Below are 25,847 nucleotides of genomic sequence, written 5' to 3'. Positions count from 1 at the left end.
CATTATCAACGACGGAAATTTGACCTTTCCATCCTCCCTTTCGATTTCGACGGAGATTTATAGTTAAGGGGATCGTCCTTTCCCATCAAACTTTCGATCGCAAACCATTTCGCCACCGTTGATTGAGAAAACAGTTCGGAGCTGAGCTAACTGAAATCTCCCGTGCACATCGTCCTCAGTCAGGCCAAAATTTGCCAAGGAGTTATAGGCATTGGGCTGGCTCTCGGAGCCAGTGAAGAAGCTCCCTGCCGAACCAGCTTCAGTCAAGTTTCTAACACACCCACCTCTACCGTATTTCACATACTTAATCTATGGTTAACTAGTTATTTATCTTCTTTTAGTTGTGCTTATCTTTTGCGGTTCTGAATTAATATATTTGTTACAAGTTTCTTAGAAAGAATCAGTCAGTTCTCTGCAACTTTTTTTATCTGTTTTTGTTTTCTCTTCCGATGATGCTTTTGCTTGCCCATGGTGCGTTAGTTTTCTTTTTTTTTTCTTCTGTTCAAGGCTTAAACTCTGTTCAGAATAAGAAGTCTGTGAAGTTTCAAATCCTGATGTATCATTCCCTTTCAATCAGTAGTTCTATCGATTTGTTATTCGTTAGGTTTGCTTTACTTAAAATTGATACTGGCATGGAATTTACTCTGATTTCAAGAGTTATATTTCCTGTTCTGTAAGTTAGATTTAATGGTCGTCTGGTTGGATATTTTGAGACTGAGATGAGAAGCATGAAGTCCCGATTCCCGTTGTTGGATGTCACTGAATTATGATCTCGGAGGCGATTGTTGGTGTGATACTCCCGATTCCCGTTGTTCGTTTCGTCTGCCTCCGCACATAGGCGGCGGCGAGCAGCGGCGCTGGTGAATAAATTGCGACAAGAAGAAGACAATCAGTGATTTTATCGTTAATTGATATTAATTTTAAAAAGTTCATCTATTTTTTAAATTTTCTTTAAAATATTATTTTTATTGATATTAAGTTCAAAAATTGTCCTGATACATCGTGTTATATATATATATATATATATATATATATATATATATATGAATAATGGATTGACCATCTAACAAATTTCAAGAAGATTTTAAATAGACAATCCTTATCGGTCACCACTTTTTTAATCAAAGATTTTCATGGAGACACATCATCTTGGACCTTCAACACCTATCAAACCTTCACCAACTCTCATCAACCATCCATACAATTGCATACTATAAAATTATCTTTTTACACATCATTTAAAAAGATTCTAAATCAATGATCATTATTGGCTATCACTCCTCAAATCCAAGATTTTCACTATGACAGACTATTCGAGATATTTAAACCATGTCAAAACCATCATCAACCTTTTGATCGACCATTGAGAAATTTTAGATCTCAAAATGACTGTTTTACCCTTCATCTGAAAAAATTCAGAATAAACTATCCTCATCAACTGAATTCAATAGCTACGTTGTAAATCATCCCTTGCACATTAATGGGGGAGGCAAAGGGGGAGCCTTTCAAGGAAGGCTGTCCCCTAGCATTAATTCCGTCAAACAAGTTAAGCCAATGAAAAAAATGAAGAAAAAATAAAAAGAAAAATGAAAGAAAATCTAGATTGGACCGGTCCCTTAGATTAGTATAAAAAAGTCCTATCTCTCCATCTCTTTTGAAAGCCTAACCATAAAACCCTAACCTTTCCCACTCAAACCCTAACTAGCCTTCTCTAATTTTGTTAAACCCAACTAATCCTCCTCCACTCGGTCCAAGCCTAGTCGAACTAAACCAATTCAGTCCTAACAAGCACCCCATCCTCATTCGGTTCAAACAAGAAAAACAATAAAAAACCTAAAGATAAACCTAGAAAAAAAAGGAAGGGCCAAATTTGAAGACTTGGACTCAAGCTCTGACAACAGAACCTATCCATCTTCTTCCTCCTCTCCTCTCCAACTTTTGGCAACCCTAGCAAAAACCATCCCTCTCACTACTACCTTCCCCAAAATCCAACAAAACTCTCCTCCCTCTTCTCAAATGCCATCGAACCACCATTAACCTTCAACCATTTTCCTTCCATCCTAACCCTCAACAAAAGAGAGAGAGAGAGAGAGAGAGAAAAATGAACAAAAAAAAAGTGCACATCTCAGTTCGGCTATGTGAAGGAGGAGAAGAGACAAGAAGAAGAAAGAGAGAAGAAGGATGAAGTGAAGAAGAAGAAGAGAGCCTCCATCCTCTCAGCTAGGTAAGAGGTTAGATGTCAACACCCTAGCAGCTCCATTTTCTTCCTCTCTCAATCTCACCTTCCCCAGAAATTACAACCAAGTCATTACCTTCACCACTTTCTTCCTTTCTCCTCCACTCCAAGAAAGACCGAAGACCTAAGCCCCCATACCATGTTCTCCTTCCTCCATTAGAGACCGGCTTAAACCCTAACCTCACTTTCCCATCTGGTTGGAGAGAACCTGAACCTCATCAAAAAAATAAAAGAAAAGAAACAAAAATCCAAGCCACTCTTCATTCGGTCCTGTGAAGGAGAAAAGGGGAAGAAGCAAGAAGAGTTCAAGGGAAGCTCAAGTCAACCTAACCATTTGCGGTTCAAGCAAGGCACAACCTGAGAAAGGACTGCTAACATTTCAATATCCTCCACTCTACAAGGTTTTTGATCAAAGGCTACATTGAAGTGAATTTTCCACCTCATTTTCTTTTTTTGTTGTTAGTATTCTATCTTTGTCTTTCACCTTCTGCATTGAACTACTCCGTTATTAGATGATGTTGTGCATTTTTTTTCTTGACTTCATTTCTTGATGATTAGATGCAGGAGTTATTAGAAAAGCATATTAGTAAATTTGAATGGTCATTCCATGTTCCTTTGGTGCTTATTGGGCATGTTTTGAACCAAAATAAAAATGTTGGAATCAACTTATGTTCATAGTGATTTAGTGTAAGAAGTACTAGAATAGCTTATTAGTTAATTCTCATGAATGCCTTATGTCTTTTAGTGTTTATTTAATTTGATTCGAATCAATTTCAGCACTAAAATCTATTAACTTTAATAGTTTTTCAACTCATCCTAGTCTAAGGATAAATGAATATGCTTAATGCTCTAGGTAGTTTCTTATTTCAACATAGTTTATTTTGTTGAATGGATGATGTTTGGCCTTTTTTTGTTAATAATCACTTGGTAATTAGGTGTAGAAATCATTAGAGATATTTGTTCATTGTTTCGGATAATATCCAATATTCTTTTAGTATTTCTTCAAGTAGGATTGGTATCTTTGCTGAAATATTTCCATTTCATAATATTCCAAGTCGATTTTGTATAATTAAGTGAATTGTGCATATTTGAATTAAGTGTGGAATGTTAGAGCATAGTTTTTTCTGACTTCCTATTTTATGTTAAATTTGATACTTTTTTTTTCTTCTTGCTTCTTTATTCTCTTTTAATCTTATGTTGGGGGTTACCTTAGATGAGGTTGCTTATAGGGGATTACCTCCCTTGTGGTTTGGCTCGTTCCATTTTCTTAGTAGGAATGAGAGGGATCTTGGATAAAGAGGGAGCATGACATGTAGTTGTCAGCTCCTTTGCTCCTTTAAGGGTTTCTCTTATCAAAATGGGGAATAAGAAAGTTAAATCACTTGGGAAGTAACCCCATAATGGCCATCATCTTTGGAAGGCAAACTCACTAGCATTCTTGTTGGATTAATCCCTTCTAGTTTTCTTTTACTTTAGGGGAGTGGTACTACATGTTGAATATGGGAGAGGGGTGCCTAACACCTTCCCTCTCTTTCCTAAAAGGTACCTAGAATAGCTTTAATTTGGGCATATGAGAGTCTTGTTTTGTTTCTTGAACTTGGGAGGCCCATCACTCCCATGTTCCTTGCACTGATGGGTGGTGACTCTATATTTCAGCCATGGAGTGAACCCCAAACTCAATTTGGATGTTCCTGGCAGCGGAGGAGGCCATGGCCTTTTGGGAGGCCAAGGTCGAGGAAATCGGTGAGGCCGAAGTAGATGTTGTGTTTGAAGAGGAGCCCAACATCCCTATGTGGTTCGGTAGCCGCTTTGCGTCTTCACCTTGCGAGCTAACTCTCGGGGACCTAGCCCGAATTAGGGCCCTTTATTGTATTCATGAGGAGTATGAGCTAAGGGGAACTTTGCATATATGTGCACAGCCCTATAGCTGGCTGAGATTTCCTTTGAGTGAGGGTATCGTGGTGGTGCTAAGGTGGTACCATGTCTAGACAATCCAGTTGATGCCCAATTCTTTCAGATACTTGGTTAGCCTCCTTTGTTACTGCTTGATTCACGATGTTCACATACTTTCTGCACCTGAAGAAGCACCAACATGGCTATTACTATTTCTTGGCTCAACATCACAATAAGGTGCTCATTAGGGCCCCCTCCTTAGTGAAACACTGAAAGGAGGGTTTTTTCTTTGTGCATTGCCTGAGGGGCTAGCCGTTTCTTGCCAAGCTGTTAACCTTGAAGATCAAAGTGAGGGCGTCAACCAAGGCCGAGTTGTCTAGGGAAGAAATAGCAGCCACTAGGAGGATGGAGAGGGTCGACGTGTATGGGTGCACATTGTTCTAAATGTTGATCCATGCTGAGCTAATGGAGCCCCCAACTGGTCTGTCCTTGCTTTTGTAAGTGTTTCTTCTTGCTTTATTTCTTTGGCTTGGACTAACTTGTTTTTTTGGCAGATATGGTGATCGTAGACGAGGAAGAGAGAACAAGACACATGCAAGCTGCCACGCAGAAGAGGGCAGCAGCCCAGGATGAGGTGGCTCAGCAGCAACGTTGTTCTGAGGTTGCGAACCCTCGATCGAGCAAGAGGTTGAGGCCGATTGAGGGAGACGTGGTGGATGTTGGCTCCGATGGGTCTTCACTGAGGTTTGTGCCACTGAGAGGTTTCAAGATCCCATCCCCTAGTCTAGCAGATCCAATAATTGAGGTTTATAGGCCAAGCTGGAGTGTTCGGCTGGAGGACACTCTAGAGACCAAGGGCGTGCCTGAGTAGTTGGCTAGGGGCATTCTTATGCCTAGCATCCAAAGAGAGACCAACGACTGCACAAGTAGGGTGCTGGAGAGCGTGACCATTTGGGAGTTTGTTTCGATAAGATTTTCATACTGTATTCTATATTCTTCAGTTTGTTTGGCCATGCTCGTTGAATTCTTGTTTCTCATGTTGTTTGCGCAGTGAGAACATTGGTCAACAAGAACTCTCATCTGTAGGAAAAGATGGATGAGCTGAGACAAGCAGTAGCAGCCAAGGACGAAGAGTTGTGGCATCTGAAGAGCCAAGATCGCGACAAGGTGAGGAAGGCAACCAAGGAGGATGAGGCGAAACTACTACGGGCCGAGGAGGAAGCAGTCCTCAGGTACAAGGAGTCCGAGGAGTTCCAGATTGCCCTCGAAGATTATGCTACAGACTCTTGGTAGACCAGCTTTGCTCACTTCCAAAGGAGGGTCATTCGCTAGTTCCCAAAGGTGGCCAAAGTCGTTTAGGGGTTCGGCCCCATTTGATGCTGAAGAGCTTGATGATGTCGTTGTTGTTGATGCCTAGGAGTGAGCCGAGGATCCCTAGCAGATAGTTGATGTGCTCTTTTTCATCTTTTTTTGTTGTATACAACTCGGTATGTTGATCTTACAATCAATGTATCAACTTTTTTTACTAATGGAAGTTTGGTCTTTCTACCGAACACATTCTAAATTGTTTTTCCCTTTTTCTAAGTTGTTGTGCTTCGGAATTAGGTCGCTCGGTAGGGAGTGTAGGCCATGCTTTTGTACTTAGCTCTCAAGCTAGTTGGAGTTTTGGATTTGATGTTGTGGCTGGGGTCCTCGGCCTCATTTTGGTCGAGGTCTTTCATCTTCATTGGCCAAGGTCTCTAGCTTGATGGCCTCGGTCTTATGCTGGCTAAGGTCTTGGACTTGATGCCAGATGGTCGTGATTCTTGACTTCGTAGCATCGGTCTTATGTTGGCCGAGGTCTTTGGTCTTTACTAGATGAGGTCTTGGACTTGACGCTAGATAGCCAGGATTTTAGACCTTGTGGCCTCGGTTTTATGTTGGTCGAGGTCTTTGGTTTTCACTGGTTGAGATCTTTGGCTTAGTGGCCTCAGTCTTATGTTGGCCGAGGTGCTTCCAAGCTCTCAACGTTGTTGGGGAGCTCGGTGGCACCTGGTCTTGGAGACCTTCACACTCTTTGGTTGGGCTAGATGTGATCCTCGGTTATCTCTACTCTGACTGTGAGTTGGATGGGTGCGTGGAGTTCGATGGCCATCCTCTGGCCATTATATGGTGGGGATGTTGTTCCTGTAGTGCTCATCGGGGGCTTGTTTTGGCCCTGGCTATCTGTGGTCGGTCAGGTTTTTCATGAGGTTGTCATCGCACTACATCATTGGTCAACGTGGAGTTCGGTTGTTAGACTTCGATCGGGCTATGCACAAGTGTTTGGTCATTTGTGCTTGAAGAGGATTCTTTATTTATTGAATTTGTACAGTCCAAACATCGTTAGTGCTCGGTGCCGATGGTCGTTAGTACATTTTAGTCTTGGCACTCGAACTCCTCGGGTAGATCTTCCATGCCTAGTTTCCCCTTTTAAGGGTCAACCCACCTGAGATGATGTTGATGACCCTGACTAGGGGAGCTTGGGCTAGGGGTTCATTGACGCGAAGCCGTTCTTCTCTAGGTTTATGTTCTTTGATGTAGATGAATATGCGAAGGTATCTGCATCGAACAAGGTCTTCCAAGTGGTGGCGAAGGTCGTGGCCGTGGTCACGGTGGAAGTCGCAAAACTTGTCTCGATTTCTCTTGTAGCTCTGGGTTTTCATCTTCTCAGTCCACTTGATGAAGCTGCGGTCGCAGATTTGCATCAATATGTGAGCCAACAAAGCATTAAGTGGAGTGAAGTTGTGGTACATCAAAAGCGGGGTCCTTGGTCTATGGTCTGGTTGGCGGTCTGGCCTCCTGGTTTCTCGGTCCAGTCTTCGATCATCATGATCTCTACGCTTTTGGTCGTGCTGATCTTCATCCTCACTACACAGTGCCTAGGCTTATTCAGCATTCATATACTGCTATGCGTTCTTCATGAGTGCTGCCAAGTTAGGTAGAGGGTTCTTTTGCAAAGAGAAGCTAAACATTGAGGAGCGTAGTGGCGGTCCCAGCTACTAACTAGACTAAAGCTTGGACCTAGAGGGCCTCGGTCCTCGCTAAGTATTCCTTCAAGGTCTCTCATTTCCTTTGTCGCATATGCATGATGCTTTCTGACACCTTCCAATGCCTTTGGATGGCGATGAACTACAACAAGAACTACGTTTCCAGCTGAGGATATGGACCATAGTGGAAGGAAGGTGTACTAGGTTCTGGCGACTCCATAGAGGGTGGCGATGAAGGCCTTGCACATAAGGCCTTTGGAGGAGCCGTGCAACATCATTATTGCCTTGAAACCCTCAATGTTGTCGAAGGCGGGGTCCTCGGTCTATGGTTAGGTCAGAAGTCTAGCCTCTTGGTTTCTCGGTCTGGTCTTCAATCGTCGTGGTCTCTACGCTTTCGGTTGTACTGATCTTCTTCATCCCCACACAGCGCTTGTGCTTATTTAGCATTCATATACTGCTATGTGTGCTTCATGAGTGCGGCTAAGTTGGGTAGAGGGTTCTTTTGCAAAGAGATGCTGAACATTGAGGAAGACCTGGAGGACCTCGTTCCTCACCAAGTATTCCTTCAAGGTCTCTCATTTCCTTTGTCGCACATACATGATACTTTCTAATACCTTTCAGTGCCTTTGGATGGCGGTAAATTGCACCAGGAACTACGTCTCCAATTGAGGATATGGGCCACGGAGGAAGGAAGACGTATCAGGTTCTAGTGACTCCAATAGAGGGTGGTGATGAAGGCCTTCGAGGGAGCCATGCAACATCATTATCGCGTTGAACCCCTCAATGTGGTTGTTGGGGTTTGAGGCTCCATCGTACTTCTTGAATTGAGTAGATCGCCATCTGGCTGGGGGGAGCTCATCGACTATCTCTTGGACAAAAACGGGCTCTTTGGTGGGTTGTTAACCATGGTGCTGCTCTTTGGTCGAGTCGTTGGAGGGGCAACACTTCTATCCACTTGGTTATGCTCCAATTTGGCTATAGCCGCTCTCTTAGTTCTTTGATCTTAGCGTCTTTGTCGGTTAGGACCACGTCCGTAGACTTCTCCCCTTTCGGGATTGCAAGACGATCTCAGGCCGAGCTGGATTCGACTATCGAGATTGGTTATTGTTGCAGATGTTGTCCGAGCTGCGTCGGCACTCGGGCGGTGGTGGGATCTACTGTGGGCATCGTGTGCACAAGACTAGGTTGGGGAGTCAAATCTTTTAGATGGCTTTGGCTATTTGCGGTTGGACTGGGCCTTGTGCCTGTCTGTGTAGCGCCTTTTGTGGTCCTTGGTGCAAGGAACGACTATAGTAGGTACTTGCATGGCAGGGCATGTAGCTTGGGGAGGGTGAAATGGTTGCCCCAATGTCTCCATCATGGCTAGGATGTGATTGACTTTTTGCTGCATGGCTTGGAATTGAATGGGGTTGATCGCACTTTGATGTTGGGGTTCCCTGAGATGGGGAACAGGCTCCGGAGCGGTAGGATGTGTTTTTAGGCATGGTTGCTTTAAGTGTATGAAAAGGTGTTTGGGAAATGGGTTTTCGTATGCTTCCCATAGACGACACCAATATGATGTTGTTCCAAACCAAGGACACAATCAAATAATCCTGCCAACTAGACAAGGCTGAGGTGGAAAGACGAACCTGCACACTGAGATCTGCAATCAGGAGAAAGGTCAGAGGCTCGAGGAGTTATCCCCTGGGTTAGTACTCCGATGCTCGAGTCAGTTGGGTAGAGAAAGAGGTGGTCGGGCCGAGCAGGTTGCAATAATGTTGGTTCAGGCCGAAGAGATATTCAAAGGTTGTTCTTCCAAAAGTACCTTACCTTGAGCGAGGAATATCTATTTATAGTTGGGTGTCTGTGTTCTAGAGGGATATGGCTTCGGGGTTGTCAGGATGAGGTCATCCACTGAGGTCTTCGAGAGGTTTCCTCTTCCCCGGTAGAGTTCGCTTCCATGTTCATGCAGGACACACCTTAGTCATGCTCTTCCGTCACACGTAGTGTTGACCTTGCTTAAGAGAGAGGACAGATGTGGAGGTTAACACATGGCATCCTTAACCAGCTTAACCATCACCCAAACACATACAATAATGCAAATGGTGGTTTAATGGGCAATCATCATGGGATTTCGATGAGAGATCTGAGGTTTTCAAGGAAGCCATTGATAATGTCTCGATTCTAATGTTGAGTGGTGTATACATGTTATTTTACATTATATTATATATTATATATATAAATATTATAACATGGCATGTATAATTAATATTATATGTAATATTTTATATTATATAATGTATAAAATAAGTTTATATGCATGTTATGTCAGTTAATGTATAGATATGTAATGTTTTATATATGAGTGACATTGGCCCGAAATCAGGCCCGAGCCCGTATAGACCTGGACTAGGGCTTATGTTTTAGGCCTGGAACCTCAGGCTGGGCTGGGCCCAGGCCTAGCTATAGCTGTTATCATAAGTGCAAAGCCCAGCTCGGCCCGACCCATGATCACCCCTAGTCGTACATAGATTTAAATAGTTTTTTAAAAAACGGTTACATTTCACCTCAAAACGATTTTTTAGTTAAAAATCGTTGATTTCATCAGCAAAACAATGACCTAGCCAAATTGTTGACTTGGACAATTCTTTGGCCGCTTTTTTTTTCATTTTTTTTTGTTAGAACAGGCCATCCATTTAGACCAGATGATCAGGCCATTCAACCCGAGAATCAGACCCCTGAATGGATCCCTGTCTGATATGGTTTTAAAAACATTGATTTAAAATAAAGCACACAACCCTCTATATCGGATTTTCTTCACACTCTTATTCTAAACAATACATTTTCAATATAATATTCGCTTCACTAATTCCTTAGAAAACAAATAATATTTCATCAAATCCAAATTAAACTACTATTCCTACTAATTGCAAAACCGAACCAAACCATAAATTGTAAACTGTATATATAATTATAAATATTTAATAATTTTTTTATTTATCATGTTTATGATTCCAGTTTATTGGCCACTTATTTTTTGGATATTATATCTTTTCCATATCATAGTCGAACCCTTTTACTTTAGTCTTTTAGGCATGGTCAAACTTTTGATTGTGTTGAAACTTGATTGGATTTATGAATAGTGATCGTGCGTGATCTAGAAGCTCCTAGCTGGAAGATGACTTGGACCATAGTCGCGTGGCAAGCTGGACCAAGCTACAAGACAAAGGATCAAATAACCCAGGGTGGCTGACTCGGTGATGAGACTAAAAAGTACCCTATTTTTATCCACGAATATTCACTCATTTACATTAATTTAGCACTTAATTGGACTCATTACTTTTGTATTTCGATTCAGGGCAAGAAAAAGGCAATTGGAAGAAAACAAGGCAAATTGGATGATTTTGCACAGTTTCGGCATCATTCAGTAATCTGGGCATAACTCTCAAGTCCGGACTCCAATTTGGATAATTCAAGAGGCATAAGAAAGATGAAAGAAAGGCCCACAACTTTTATGTTTTTGGTTTTGACAGATTCGGTCCGCATCGAAGACGAAATCGGGCCTGAAGTCGGAGCAAGTTCGTAGTAAGGCCCATTTCACAATTGAAGCCCAATTCAAAGAAGAGCCTTGTAGCAGCCCAAGCTATTAAAGCAGCCCAACTCGAATTCAAGAGCCAAGAGTCCCAATTTCGAATGTAATCTCCAAAAAAGAGAGTCTTATCAGATTTAAATTTTGAATGTAATCCTATAAAGATAAGAAGATTGAGATTATATCACTAGATAAGAGATAAGATATGATTAGTTCAAAACAAGATCAGGACTTTCTAATTTGAGGTTAATGTCCTAGAAGGAGTTGGAAAACAACCCTCTCCCTAAGCTATATAAAGGGGGGGGGGACCAATTTTAGGCATCCAACAATCCATCAATCTAGCATCAAGCAACTCAATCAATCAAGAATATCAGTTCGACCTTCTGAGAAGCAGAGCAAGGAGGATTCGAAAATAATGAGCAGCTAAGCTTTTCCTTTCTGGTTCAAGGGGGGATGTTCGATTGTGTCATCGTGAGGTTTTGTATTTAATTTAGGTTCTTGCTTTTTAATTCAAGTATCTGTTGGTTCTTGTGCATATTCTCTAGGGATGTTGATGTTAATTAGTCTGACAAATTAATTAATGTTGATCTTCCTACTGCTACCCATGATTCGATGATCCGTAATTGTCACGAATAGTGGTACAAGTAGCAATTAGGTTAATATCTTTCTGGGTCAATTGTTCGTGACAGCCTTTGACCAATGTATTGGCATGTTTTAACCTAAAGGGAATCAATGGAACAAGATTCGATAATTTTAGCTATCTCAATTATTGTTATCTTGGTTTAACTGTTTTCACAAAGGTGATTGCTATCATTAATTGATATGGAACGCTATCATACCCAGTTGGTTAATGGTAAATGTTGATCGAATGCTGGGTTTGGTCAACTAATTTAGGAAAATGCAAGGTTTATTATGGCTATCCTAATAATCCTAAGGTTAAATACTTGAATTGCAAGACCGCTGAAGTTTACCTATGATCGATGACCAATTGACTCAATCTGAACCCTTGGATCAAAATTCGGTAAGACTGAATTTTCCTTGTAGTTGTTATTTGCTGTTTTGTTATTCTTAAATTTTATTCATTCCCACTCTTTAAATTGCGCATTCGGCTAAGAAATTCCTAGCTCCCTGTGGGATTCGACTTGGTACGACTGTCACTACAAATTTATTGTAAGGTGGGACTAGCATTAATTTTGAGGGCTTCGATAACCCATCACTCGGCGTGGTTGCTCTGATGCTTAAGTCAATATTGTATTATGGTTGCGAGATGAAAGCTTGAATGCTAGAGTGCTAGTGTGCAAATAATCGCGCGTACCTGAGTTTTGAGGGTTGATGCCCTTATATAGTTGGGATGTCGTGGGTCTCGTGAAACACTCTTGAGATCTTTGGCCCATGACATACGGATCTGTTCCGCTTTAATTGGAGAGTAATGCACCAATTAATAAGGTTTATCGCTTCCCTTCGATTCGGACAGGATGAGGATAAGGCTTACGGTTACGCGGCATGATCTCGAGAAGTTTGGAGACGACGGTGAGCCTCTGAGTTCGGTTACATGGCACCTTGGCGCAAGTGGGTACCGAGGTGCTCCAGGCTTCGAAGTGATCGAGCACCCGAGGTCCCCTCTTCTGCTGATGTGACTTCATATGTCAATTTGTTGCCTGGCTAGCAGGTCGCGTCTATGTGTCCCTTGCATACTAGGTCGGGCCAAATCACCCCTTATCAATTGCCCCCACTCCCCGTGCCATGGGTCCTGACCCGGTGTAGGGAATTCACGACGAGCCCAGGTTGGTTTGGCATGACTTCCAAGTGGTTTAGAGGGTGGTTCTTTGGTCGAACCTTCATGGCCCTTTTGGCTCAACCAGGGAGAACCGAGATCGTGTACTAGGTACGCATGGACGCCATGCCGTTTACAAATTCCGTGAAGGTCAAAACTTGCGCTCAACTGATTTTGATCTCGGGAGTCATGCAGCCCATTTTCATGGGAGCCATCGGATCGTGTACAACTTGGCCATTGAATCTCAGTTGCGGTGGCTATAAATAGGGCCAGAGGGGCCCATTTTTCTCACCATATATCACGTGTTGTAGTTTGGTTGAGGTCGTGCTTCAGTCTTCTAGGTCGGTGTCAGTCGCCTTTGCATCCGAGGTCTCTTTGCTTTCTTCAGTCTTCTTCGGTGCTTATGAATCTCTCGGCTAATGCAAGAAAATCTGTAATAGTCTTTGGTCGATTCACTCTGACGTACCACCTGAACTCCTTGTGTGTGACTCCTTTTTGAGCTGCGTTGAGGCGTACTGCTGGATTGAGATCTGGTATCTGTAAGCACGTTTCATTGAAACGTTTGATGTAGCTTCGGATCGACTCACCTTCCCTCTACACCACGTTCAGAAGGCTTTCTTGTGACTTTGGGCACTTCTTACTAGTGATGAAGTGGGCTGTGAACATGTCCACAAACTGTCTCCAACTTATGATGGAGCTTGGCGCGAGATTCCTATACCAAGCCTGAGCTAATCCTTTGAAAGTGGTGGAGAAAGCCACACACATACACGCTTCGTCTGCCCCGGCGAGATGCATTTGTGACTGGAACGCATCTACATGATCGTTGGGATTGTAGGATCCGTCGTTCTTGTCCAACGGAGGTACCTTGAAATCTTTTGGCATCGGAACTACTAATAGCTCGGGTTACAAGGGGGATTGCCAGCTCAACAAAGTTGGAGCCACTCGTGTAGCCACCGAACTTACCTCTTCCCTTTTCTTGCTCTGCTCCAACGGTTGGTTGTTCTTCATTGACAGGCTGTTCCTGGTTGAGGAACGACGAGTCTTGCGACGCCACCGTTGTTGCTTCTTTACTGGCTCGATGTTTGTGCTGCTAACTTCTGTATGGTTAGGCACTTCAATTTTGGTATGCTCTCGCTTCGAACATTGTCGCGAGGTGGGTCATGGTTCCTTCCTGTTGCTTCTTCTTGGTTTTGAGACCGGTGTTGACTGTTGTGAAGCACCGAGGGGTCTCATCTTGAGTCCGCACGTCGGGCCCTAAGTTGACGATCATCGCGTTGTGATCCATTTTTCTTCGGTCGTGAATGTTGATGTTGATTGGCCCTCTCGGGCTAGCTGACTTTGGGCCTATCCTTCGGGTTCCCCCTTTGAGAGATTGGGGGAGTGTGTTGTCCGTCCATCCTGCCCCGAGGTGGGGTCTAATCCCTGGGGGGGCCGGTACTTGCGAGGTCCCCTCACCCTGATGGGGAGATCGGCGAACATTCTGATGGGCCCTATGCTAGTTTTGTTTTGGTTCTAGTTCTATCCATGTTATTGACCTATTTGCTGGGGTGGAATCTGCTATTGGCTCGGCTGTAATGGTGGAAATTGTTGTTGATATTGTTGGTAGAAATTATATTGTTGAAACTGCTGGAATTGGTGGATCAGTTGCATTTGAATCTGCACTGTCCTGACACTCTAAATGAGGTCATCGAACTGGGAATGCCTGGTCCCAGGAGGGATCACCGAAGGCTCTGAAAAGGTGGTGTTCACCTTGGGCAATGAGACATTTATCTGCTGAGTTGTCTGAGGCACTGACGGAGAGGGAATCTCTGAAGCAGTCAGGGGAATGGTAAACTGCTCGATAGTCACTAGGAGGCCTTGAGGGAGTGATGTTTGGTGATCCTGCCCCCCAATGACGTTAATGTCAATGCCCTTACTGGTGTTGTTGGAAGATGCCTTTGAAAAAGAGTGTGATGGTTGATGAAATGTAGTGTTGACCTTTTGATTGGATTCCCACAAGCAACATCAATTGATTGTGCGCGATCTGGAAGCTCCTAGCTGGAAGATGACCTGGACCTTAGTCACATGGCAAGCTAGACCAAGCCGCAAGACAGAGGATCAGAGAACCCGGGGTGGCAGACCAGGTGAGGTTGCTTTGATGCTTAAGTCAATATTGTATTATGGTTACGAGCTGAATGTTTGAATGCTAGAGTGTTAGTGAGCAAATAATCGCGTGTACTTGAGTCTTGAGGGTTGATGCCCTTATATAGCTGGGATGCTGTGGGTCTCGCAAAACGCTCTCGGGATCTTTGGCCCGTGATGTACGGATCCGTTCCGCTTTAATAGGAGAGTAACGCACCAATTAATGAGGTTTATTGCTTCCATCTAATTCGGGCGGGATGAGGATAAGGCTTATGGTTACACGGCGTGATCCTGAGAAGTTCGAAGACGACTATGAGCCTCTGAGTTCGGTTACTTGGCACCTCGATGCAAGTGGGTACCGAGGTGCTCCGGGCTTCGAAATGACCGATTACCCAAGGTCCCCCATTCTACTAACGTGACTTTATATGTCGATCTGTCGCCTAGCTGGCAGGTCGAGCAAAATCACCCCTCATCAAATAGCATTGGTTCAAAATCTCTCTCTAGATGTAGCATTGCAATGCATATCAAGCAAGCTCTCTTCTTGGGGAGTTGTTTTTTATATTTTTACTTTTGATAAAAAGAAACATTTTATTCACTATCATAGTCAACCGCAAAAGTTAGCCACGGTGCAAGTTGTGGGCCTTGTGGCCAAATAATAAACTACCACGTAGCTAACATAAAATCGTTATGCGCAATTTAATTAGGCCGCGTTTGGAAAGTCTTGTCGCGCAAGCTGATAGCTTTTTAAAAGTGATGGAGCGCAATCCGGTCGGTCCTAGCTGTCAACGGTTTTGCTTCCGATTGGAGCGGTAAGTGCCTGAAACGGGGAAGAGACCGAGTGATCTCCGGGGAGGAACCCGGTGAGAGTGCTCCGAAGCTCAAGTTAGTATTCTTTCAAAGGCAAGACGAAAGAGAACCAGAAGCGCAAAATTATCACCTACCTCCAATAGGGAGGGAAAGGGGGCTTTTATCATCATTTCGTGCACTCGCTCCTAGGCTCCTGTCAGGTCGGGCATTATTACTTCTGTGTTTCTGCCAGTTTGGGTGTCATCACCTCTGCAAGGGCAGACAATCGCCACTGTTCTCTGTCGGAGCCGCCTCTGTGACTCGAGGTGGTGGTGGCAGGTGGCTGGTGTAGTGCGGCTGTCAACTGTCAGATCCCCTAAGTGTCAGGTTCGTTGAGGTTTGGCTGTCAACTGTCAGATCCCCTGAGTGTCAGGTTCACTGAGGTGTGACTGTCAACTGCCTAGGAGACGAGGCATCGGAGCGGTATGCGAGCTGGCCTTGAGTTCGGATAGGAGGATGACCTGAACTGCTCCGAGGGGTCAGTTCGGGTTACTGCCCTTCTCACTCCTCGCAAGGCTCGGAGTAAAAAGGCGGGGAGCTTGGGTTCCTTCTAGGGAGCTCGAAGCTCCTCTTTTTGGAGTTCGCACCTTAGGCACTCTTCCGTGCCGAGCTGTCGCTCCTGCCAAGTCACCCTTGGTAGCTTCCACGTGTCGGGTGACCCAGGGGTCGGGCCAAATCTTCCTCCATCAATTGCCCTTCACTCTTCACGCTAAGGGTTTTGCTTTAGTGCAGGGAGTTCACGAGGTGACGGGTGTGTTTGTTTCGTACTTCGAACCGGTTGACCGATGACGTGAACTGCATCTGCGTCAGGAGACTCCTCGAGCGCCAAAAACGTAGGTTTCATGCCCACTTGCTCTTGAATGCTGGGAGACGTGGCGGCGGGCGTTACTTCGGAAAAGACGCGCTGTTGCAACCAAAAGGGGGATGCGTGGCGGGCGTTTCGCGCCACTGCGGCCAGAGGGGGACGCGTGGCGGACATTCCGCGTCACTGCGGTTAGAGTGGGGATGCGTGGCGGACGTTCGCTTCAAATTTAAAAAGCGCGCCACTGCCGTCTTTAATGTGAGGGTGCGCCGGCGCCGCTTCACTTTCCAAAGACGTGCGGCCAGTCACGTCTCGGTCTTCGGAGACGTGCGATCAGCTTGATCGTGAGCTGTCGGATTTGCCTTGACCAAAGACATTGGATTTCGGTCACTGTGGGTATAAATAGTGGGGGGACCCCCAATCGCTTTCCTTCGCCAATCTTCTGTGTTTGCTTCTTGAGCTCGCGTCAGCCTTCCATAGTTTGGTAACCTTTTCCGGGTGAGTCGACATCCTTCTTTACTTTCCTTTCTTTTTAATGTTTAGCTCGGATAGCTTGGACAACTTCCTAAGGGAGTCAGACGTTGGTTCTACGAGTCGAGCTGCAGACCCCGACTCTCTTAGTGAGCCCGAGGTGGGGCCAGAAGAGGAGCTTGGGGGAGAGCTTGAGGAAGAGTTCGAACCCGTGGGTCGTGCCGCCTCAGGTAGTTTGGCGTCCTCCTCCTGTTGAGGTCGGGTGCCGGACAAGTTCGGACCCTCGACCATGACACCTAAGGGGCTTTACTCCCTTATTACCTAGTACAACCTGCCCGAGGAGTATGCCTAACTTATTCCTTCGGGTGACTTCCCATGGGAACACGGTTCGGATGAGATCGTGATATTCCGGGAGCAACTCGCTGTCGGGCTGCGCCTTCCTTTCCACCCTCTCATCGTCGAGGTCATGAACCACTTTGGTGTCACCGTTGGCGAACTTCACCCGAACTCAATCCGCAACTTGGTTGGGACTATCTCCCTTTTTTGTGAACATGTCCTTCCTTTAGACCTAGAGATTTTTTCTTCCATTCTCACGCTTAAGAAGAAAGCGGGTTCCCTTCCCGGGCATAGGCGTGCGTACTACCTGTCTCCCCGCCCAGGATTCAAGCTCTTGCACGACCTTCCAAACAAGGTCCCGGCGTGGAAGCGGGACTACTTCATGGTACAAAGTGCAATGGGGTGGCCGTTCCAAACTGGGTGGTGGTTGGCTGCCTCTGACCCCGGTGTTATGCTAGATGAGGAGACGGCGAAGGGCCTCCGAGATTGGGCCCGGCTTGGGCTGAAATGCCATCATTATTTGACGGAGGCCAAGCTCATCCAGGCCGGCCTGAGCTCGGTAGGTTTCTTGCTCAGAGGCTTGCCTTTGCTTTGTTATTCTTTCGGTTTCCTGATGTCGAGTTCCTTTTGCAGGTGTAATTGACGTAGAGAAGACTCGCAGTGGGAGCCTGTTCAATGCCATGAAGAGGACAAAGCGAGTTGCCAAGCAGGGTCGTGTCGAACTGCCCCGAGTTGCGGATCCCGAAGTCTCGAGCTCTCCGCCAATGGAGCTACCCAGGGAGCCCGAGGTGGCCCCTCCAGCACAAGAGGCGACAGGGGCCCCTTACGCCGAGGTTGCCTATACGGGGCACCTTACGCTGAGGTGGCTTATACGGGGGCTCTTGATGCTAAGGCCGCTTATGCTCGGGCTGGGCCTTAAAGCTCGGGAGGCCGAGGCGGGTACAGAAGCGTGCTGTCGCTGAACCACGCTCTTCAAAAGAGTAGGGAGGTCGTTTATCCCGAGGAGGTCGCTGCGTGGGCCGAGCTTCCTATGAACCATGTAGCCAGTCGGGCTGCCTCCTTTGCCATGGTGGTAAGTCGGTGACCTCTTGTTGATTTCTTCATTACTTACCCTTATCGTTATTATTTTACCTGTATGCTCTTCTTCTCTTTTTTTTTTTCTTTTTTTGTAGGTGAACTCCTCTATCCATGCTCTAGCGGCCCAAATGGACAGGAGCTCGAGGTGGGCGTGAGCTGTCGAAGAAGCTTCCCATGCTGCTAAGGCGGCTGCTCATGCTGCCGAAGCGTCTTCTCGTGTTGCACAGGCTAGGCTGGCGAGGTCTCAGAGAAACACTGAGGCCCTGGGGGTGGTGGTGAAGCACATGGAGGACCTGAGGCTGGACTTGCAACATCAGGTTGAGTACCTTCAGGAGGACATCAAGGAGAAGACCAAGATCTTCTCTTAGGGTATTGAGGATGCCAAGAAGCAGGCCATTGATAACTACATCGCTTTGACGTGCTTTGACGAACTGATGGTGGGTTCGTACAGGAGGGGCTTTAAATTGAGCCAGTTTATGATCAAGAACACATACCCCAACCTCGACATCAGCGCCATATCTACTTTGCACATCACTCAGGAGATGGCCGACACGGCGGAGTATGAACCGAACTCTAAGGATGAGGCGGCACCTTCGGGTATCATCGAAGTGCCTTCCGAGGGAGAGGAAGATGTACCTCCGGGCCTATGAGCTTGCTTCTGCTATTTTTTCTTTTCTTTTCTTTTTTGAAATGTAAACAGAGCATGTTATAATGAAATGTCTTTTAAGCGTTGTCCTGTCACCCTTTGTTTTCGCCAAACTTGACTATACTGTACTCGTACGACCCGTTCTGGTGTTAGGACTTGGCCTTTGGTATTGAGATGCCAAGGTAATAGCGTTCCCCTTTTGTTTGCCCAGGCCGAAGGGGTGACTAAGTCTCATGGTGTCGAGGTCCTTGTTAGCTCGGCATCCTAGCTACTCTTAGTCCACTTTGCATGGTGATTTATAGGTAGTATCACCTTAAGTTGACGATGTTCCACGCTCGGGGTACCTGTTTTCCCTCTAAGGTTTCGAGCTCGTATGCCCCCGAGTGTTCTCTTTACCCGGTAGGGTCCTTCCCAGTTCGGTTTGAGTTTACCGATGCTGGGCTTGGGTGCCATGATCTTACGGAGAACTAGGTCGCCGACGCTGAAGTTCTGCTTTTTTACTCTAGCATTGTAGTACCGAGCTACTCTTTGTTGGTAAGGTGCGGTCCGGATGTACGCGAGATCTCTTACCTCGTTGAGCAGGTCGAGGTTGGTACGTAGCTCGTCTCCATTTGTCAGATCGTCATATGTTTCTAGGCGCATTGTAGGTACTTCGATCTCCGTCAGGATTACTGCTTCAGTGCCATAGGTGGGGTTGAAGGGGGTCTCTCCCGTGGCGGTTTTTCCGTAGTTCGGTGAGCCCATAGAACACTTGGTAGCTCGTCCGCCCATAACCCTTTAGCTCGGTCTAGCCACGCTTTCAGTCCGTGGAGGATAGCTCTGTTCATAACTTCTGCTTGCCCGTTTGCCTGCCGAATCCCCATACCCTGGCACCATTCCTAAAATTTGATGTCCTAGAACTGCTTGCCATTGTCGGAGATTAGTACCCGAGGTAGCTCGAGCGACATACTATGTTCTTCTAGAAGAAGTTCTGTACGTTTCGAGCTGTGATTGTTGCGAGGGGTTCTGCTTCTACCCACTTTGTGAAGTAATCTACCGTCACCACTAGGAACTTCCTCCCACCTGTTGCTGGCGGGATTGGCCCCAGTAGGTTGATTCCCCATTGCACAAAGGGCCATAGACTAGTGAGATACTTGAGTTCGATGGCAGGCTGATGATGGATATTGGTGTGCTTCTAACACTTGTCGCATTTTCTAACAAGCTTGATGGCCTTTGCCTTCATTGTTGGCTAGTAGTACCCTTGTCGAAGTGATTTCTAGGCGAGGGCCCTGCCCCCCAAGTGTCCGCCACACAGACCCTCATGAGTGTCGCGGAGTACGAGCTCGGCTTCGGTAGGTCGCAGGCAACGCAGGTAGGGGAGCGTGTAGGATCGCCGGTACAACCTTTTATCTATCATGACATATTTGGCTGGCTGGCGCTGCACCCTTCTGGCTGCGTTGCGATCTGCAGGGAGGGTCCCGCCCAGCAAGAAGCTCGCGAGTGGGTCGATCCAGCTCGGCTCTGCTTCAAGGACAGGAGCGACCTCCTCTGCCCCCCTGAGAATGCTGGGCCGAGGTAAGTCCTCTATATACACGGTTCTCATGGCGTTGTGATTGGTGCTGGCTAACTGGGATAGAGCATCAGCCTCAGTGTTCTCTGACCTCGGGATTTGCTTGATGAAGTGCGACTGGAAGTTGAGCAGAGCCTCCTTTACCTTTGCCAAGTAGGCGATCATAGTTGGCTCGCGTGCTTCGTATTCGCCTGTAACTTGGTTGACCACAAGCTGGGAATCGCTGCAGACGACTATATCTCTCGCTCCTACTTATAGCGCTAGGGCCAACCCGGCTATCAATGCCTCGTATTCCACCTCGTTGTTGGATTCCGTGAACTCAAAGCGTAATGCATACTCCAATTTCGTGCCGCTTGGGCCGCGCAGGACTATTCCAGCTCCGCTGCTGTGTTGGTTCGAGGAGCCATCTACGTGAAGGATCCAGGGCTCCTCATCCCAGTTCGCGTTTGGCTTAACTGAGAGGGATGCCACCCTGGCCGCTGCCTCACGGGGCTCGGACTCAGTTGGCCTGGGAGCTCCAGGTTCATTCGAGCTGGGGATCTCGGGCTCAACCGGCCAAGGAACTTCGGAGTTGAATGTGCATTCAGCGATGAAATCTGCCAAGGCTTGGGCCTTAATGGTGGTTCGCGGCTTATACTGGAGGTCGTACTCGCTGAGCTCGATGGCCCACTTCGTCAGCCGGCCGGAGACCTCGGGCTTGAGTAAGACTTGCCTCAGAGGTTTGTCGGTCAGGATGATGACATTGTGAGCCTGGAAGTATGGGCGGAGCTTTCGAGCTGCGATTATCAGTGCGTATGCCAACTTTTCTATTTGTGGGTACCTCGTCTCTGCTCCCTGCTATATTTTACTAACATAATAGATGGGTTGCTGGACCCGATCTACTTCTCTTATTAGTACCGAACTGACCACTTCGTCGCTTGCCGAGAGGTACAGTTTTAGGACATTGCCCTCCTCAGGCCTGGTTAAGACCGGTGCACTAAATTTTGAAACAAAAATTTAGAAATATCTAAATTTCTAAATTTTGAAATATCTAAATATCTAAATTTCCATGGACCATGCGAAAATATCTAAATTTTGAAACAAAAAACTTACCAGTTCGGATCGTAGAGGTTCCTGGACAGAAGCACCGATTTGTAGCGTCCGAGCTGGGTCCGCGGCCGAAGTTGGGATCGTGACTGTTTCTTCTTTGGGCGCAGCTCGTTCTTCACCTTGCTCCGTAGGCCGCTCTAGTTTGAGGTCATCGGTCGCCTTGGTCTTTCCCTTCAAGGCGGCAACATAGAACTTGCGGGACTCGAGCTGGTCCCCCCGCGCTACCCCCACACCGAAGTCTGTAGGAAACTTCATTGCCAGGTAGTAGGTGGAGACCACTGCCCGTAGGACATGAGTGATCGGCCGCCCTATTATGGCGTTGTATGGGGAGGGGGTCGTGACCACCAGGAAATCGTGGCTGAGTCTGACCGCACAAGGCCATGTGCCGACCTCCACGGGCACTGTTACTTTCGCAAGGGGCCGGACTTCTTCTCCACTGAAGCCTACCAGGGGAGTGTTCGCGGGCTTCAAGTCACTTCCCCGCAACTGAAGTTGGTCAAATGCTGACTTGAAGAGAATGTCCGTCGAGCTGCTCGAGTCAACGAGTACGCGTCTGACTTCGATGTCATTGATCCTCAGCTTTATCACGAATGCATCATCGTGAGGGTAGTGGACCCCTCATGCATCGTCTTCCGTGAAGGAAATCGGTTCTCCTGTCTTCGGCCTCTTCGAGAGGTTCTGTTCTTTTCGGGCAGCCTCGTGAACTGAATTCCGGGCCGCCGTCGAGGTACAACCTGCTACCACCGAACCCCCCACTATTACGTGGATGGTCCTCGAACTGGCCTCTCTTTCGGAGGCTGTCTCTGGGGCTGTTCGGTCGGCCTGCTGGTGGACTCGGGAGCATCCTTACCGTGCTTTCCTTGCTGACCTGTCTTATTATTACTATTATTAGTACAAAATTTCTCAATTACCCGCGGCGGATGAGTTCCTCTATCTCGTCGTGGAGATTATTACAATGTTCGGTGCTATGACCGTGGTCCCTATGGAAATTGCAGTACAGGTTTTTGTTCCTCTCGTTTGGGTTCCCCTTTAGGCGAGGTGGCCACTTAACGTACGAGGCGTCTTTGATTGTCATCAAGATCTCAGCCCGCTTCGTGTTCAAAGGCGTGTAGTCTGTCCGAGTTGCCATGGGAGCCCGGAATGGCTAGCTTGGTTTTGGAGTGCGAGCCGGATCCTTTCGGCCGTCTCCTTGGTTGGGGAGTTCTTCTCTCTTCCTTTTCTCAATCCCGCCCCCTGTCCTTTGGTTGATCTCCTCCTCCGTTCGCATGAACTTATCCGCGAGCTTGAGGAATTCAGCAATGGTTGCGGGCTGTTTGGCCGCCAAGTGTCATTTGAACTCCTTGTGTGTCACCCCCATCTTGGCCACCACGGGCTGAACTGCGGGGTCCAAGCACGGGATCTGTAGGCACGCGCCATTAAACCGCTTGATGTAGCTGCAGATGGGCTCCCCTTCCTTCTGGGCCATGCCGATGAGGCTCTCTTCGGTTCGGGGGCAACGCCTGCTGGTGACGAAGTGCGCGGTGAAGACCTGTACGAACTGGGCCCAGCTCCTTATCAACCCGGGGGCCAGGTTCCTGTACCAGGTGCGAGCCACTCCTCGATAGGTGGTAGTGAAGGCCACGCACATACAGGACTCGCTGACCCTAGCTAGGTGCATCTGGGACTGGAAAGCGTCAACATGGTCGCTAGGGTCGAAGGACCCGTCATACTTGTCAAGTGGGGGGAGCTTGAAGTCTCTGGTCATGGGAACTGCTAAGAGTTCTAAAGACAGGGGGGAGGGGACAGAGAGGATAGGGGCAGCTTTTACCTCGTCCGAGCTTGCTTCTGCTTTACCTTGGAGCTCGGGCAGGATGCGGGTTGTAGTTCGGCGGCTTCGCCGGTGGCGCCTCTGTTGTTTGGAAGGCCCGGCGATGGCACTGCTGGCCTCGGTGTTCCCGAGCTCGATGGGACTGGACTGCTGAAGGTGGTCCGCGGCTAAGGCGCTGAACTGGTTTTTCGTGTGCAGGAGCTCGTCCTGAGAGCGTCGAGGTGACGTTGACTTGAGGGATCGAGTCCCTAATTTTCCGACGCGTGGTGGGGCGGGGGCAGTCGCTTTCTCTCTCCTACCGGGGGATGAGGCCTGGCTTCTAGATGAGGGAAGGCTCTCCGTGGTGAGGGCGCCCGCCCTAAGGGGAGGGCTTGACTCGCCCATTCGCGGGGTGCCGAGGTGGAAGCTGCGGCTGAACCTGAGGCAGTTGGGGGAGCTGCTGCTGGTAGTGGTATTGGAATACATGGTGCAACATCAGTGCTGCTGGTAGATCTGATGTTGTTGAAGCTGCTGCATCTGGGCTTGGATGGCCCGCATGACATGTACCAGGTCATCAAGCTGGTTCTGGCCAGTTGCCGGGGGAACAATGGCGGGTTCAGCAAAGGTGGTTTCAACAAAGGGAGGAAGGGGGACGTTCATGGCGGGAAGGTTTACGGGCGCCACCGTTCGTGGTGCATTCAAGCTGGGGATCCCATCCACCGAAAGGGGGATGGTGAACTGTTCGATGCACACCATTGGGACTAGAAGTTGTTCCCCGGTGGCGTTCATCTCCGTGGTACGCCCGACGTTGCTGGAAGAAGCCATGGATGCTGGGGTTTCTTTAGAAAAAAGGGGGGGTAATGAAAGTTTTGGAGGGAGGCTTTTAGAAGCATTTCCCACAGACGACGCCAAATGATGGAGCGCAATCCGGTTGGTCCTAACTGTCAACGGTCTTGCCTCCGACTGGAGTGGTAAGTGCATGAAACGGGGAAGAGACCGAGTGATCTCCGGGGAGGAACCCGGTGAGAGTGCTCCGAAACTCAAGTTAGTATTCTTTCAAAGGCAAGACGAAAGAGAACCAGATAGCACAAAATTATCACCTACCTCCATTCGGGAGGGAAAGGGGGCTTTTATCATCACTTCACGCACTCGCTCCCAGGCTCTTGTCAGGTCGGGCATTATTACTTCTGTGTTTTAGTAAGTTTGGGTGTCATCACCTCTGCAGGGGCAGACAACCGCCACTGTTCTCTGTCGGAGCCGCCTCTGTGACTCGAGGTGGCGGTGGCAGGTGGCTGGTGTAGTGCGGCTGTCAACTGTCAGATCCCCTGAGTGTCAGGTTCGTTGAGGTGTGGCTGTCAACTGTCAGATCCCCTGAGTGTCAGGTTCGCTGAGGTGCGGCTGTCAACTGCCTAGGAGACAAGGCGCCGGAGCGGTACGCGAGTTGGCCTTGAGTTTGGATAGGAGGATGGCTCGAACTGCTCCGGGGGGTCAATTCAGGTTACTGCCCTTCGCGCTCCTCGCAAGGCTCGGATTAAAAAGGTGGGGAGCTCGGGTTCCTTCTAGGGAGCTCGAAGCTCCTCTTTTTGGAGTTTGCGCCTTAGACACTCTGTCGTGCCGAGCTGTCACTTTTGCTAGGTCACCCTTGGTAGTTTCCACGTATCGGGCGGCTCAAGGGTCGGGCCAAATCTTCCTCCATCAAAAAGCCTACAAGCTTGATTTTGCGTCTTTCTCCCTTTGTTTGGAGAAAGATTTCTGGCAAGATGACGCGGGCCCAAAAAGATGCGAAAAGCCCAATTTCCGTCTAATTTCAAGAAGCTTGAAATGAAGCTTCCCGCTTTTAGATGCGTTGAGAACTTGCTAATACGTGTCATTGTTGACACGCTGACAAAAACGAACAGTGCCAATCGATGGTTTCCCATTTTCTCAAACATTTGAGGCCTCAAAACTGATGCCACTCCTCTTCTTCTTCGTCTGGTCAGGTATGTCGCTTCTCTTCCTCCTTCACCTTTAGGTATTCTTTCTTCTTCTTCCTTCATTGTTCGTTTCTATTTTTTCTTGTTTTCTTACCATTTTCAACTTGCAGAGGAACAATTGAAGAACGATTGCGCCAGAAGTGATTTTGGCAGTCAAGGAACAACCCACATTTGACCACCTCTTTAATTTTTCATTGTAATTTCCAGGATTTGAACGATTGAGTTTGATTTTTATGTTCTACGGTTGTTTTTTCTGGTAAAATATTTGTTGCTCGAGTATTGGGGTTCGGGTGTTGAATATTTAGGGTTTGAACTTTGAAAGATAGTTGGAACAGTGGGGATCGATTATTTGATCTATGGTTGTAATCTTGTAGTTATTTGTTTGTTGAATGGATTTGGGTTCAAACATTGAACATTTAGGGTTTGAAGGGTAGTTGGAACAATGGGGTTCGATTGTTTGGGTTGTCGAATGGGTTTTATGCTTGAATGTTTATATTTATCAGTTCCAATGATTGAGGGGTTTGAATGGTTGGAGTCAACTGAGTTATATCAATTCAGATGTTTATGTTTACCAATTGCAATGATTTATGGGTTAATGTGAATCGGTTCAAAGGTTTACGGTGTAGGTATTGAAAGTTTTAATGCTTAATCGGTTTTACTGATTTATCAGTT

The 25,847-nt window shown here is 47.1% G+C and overlaps 1 long non-coding RNA gene across 13 annotated transcripts; it reads left to right on the top strand.

Annotated features, from left to right (window-relative positions):
• The first annotated feature begins 124 nt into the window (after nucleotides 1-124).
• On the top strand, nucleotides 125-25,728 carry LOC148845677 (uncharacterized). 13 transcript variants are annotated; one of them, XR_016102060.1, is made up of 5 exons: nucleotides 989-2,637; nucleotides 10,260-10,389; nucleotides 10,475-18,127; nucleotides 18,228-25,181; nucleotides 25,286-25,728. It is a non-coding gene; the product is annotated as an uncharacterized LOC148845677 (long non-coding RNA). The 13 variants fall into 13 exon arrangements; XR_016102069.1 differs by lacking the exon at nucleotides 989-2,637 and adding an exon at nucleotides 125-262 and having other exon boundaries at nucleotides 10,260-10,373; nucleotides 10,475-25,181; XR_016102064.1 differs by lacking the exon at nucleotides 989-2,637 and adding an exon at nucleotides 125-262 and having other exon boundaries at nucleotides 10,475-25,181.
• Nucleotides 25,729-25,847: the final 119 nt, after the last annotated feature.

Source organism: Nelumbo lutea, chromosome 7 (genome assembly GCF_056320005.1).
Source record: "Nelumbo lutea isolate HS-2025 chromosome 7, American lotus-T2T, whole genome shotgun sequence".
Taxonomy (NCBI): Eukaryota; Viridiplantae; Streptophyta; class Magnoliopsida; order Proteales; family Nelumbonaceae; genus Nelumbo; species Nelumbo lutea.
The sequence above is the reverse complement of the archived record's forward strand: the minus strand, read 5'-3'. Positions and strand labels throughout refer to the sequence as shown.